Here is a 359-nt window from a genome sequence, read left to right on the forward strand (position 1 = left end):
CAATTACCCCTAAACAAATGCTTCATTTAGTAGAGAGGCTGACGTTTCGGGCCTAGACCCTTCATCAGAAAAGGGGGAGGGGAAGGGGGTTTTGAAATAAATAGGGAGAGAGTGGGAGGCGGATAGAAGAGGGATAGAGGAGAGGATAGGTGGAGAGGAAACAAACAGGTCGAAGAGGCGGGGATGGGGCCAGGAAAGGTGAGTGTAGGTAGGGAGTTAGGAAGGGGATAGGTCAGTCCAGGGAGGACGGACAGGTCAAGGGGGCGGGATGAGGTTGGTCGGTAGGAGATGGAGGTGCGGCTTGAGGTGGGAGGAGGGGATAGGTGGGAGGAAGAACAGGTTAGGGAGGCAGGGACGAG

Source organism: Rhincodon typus, chromosome 5 (assembly GCF_021869965.1).
Source record: "Rhincodon typus isolate 14 chromosome 5, sRhiTyp1.1, whole genome shotgun sequence".
NCBI lineage: Eukaryota > Metazoa > Chordata > Chondrichthyes > Orectolobiformes > Rhincodontidae > Rhincodon > Rhincodon typus.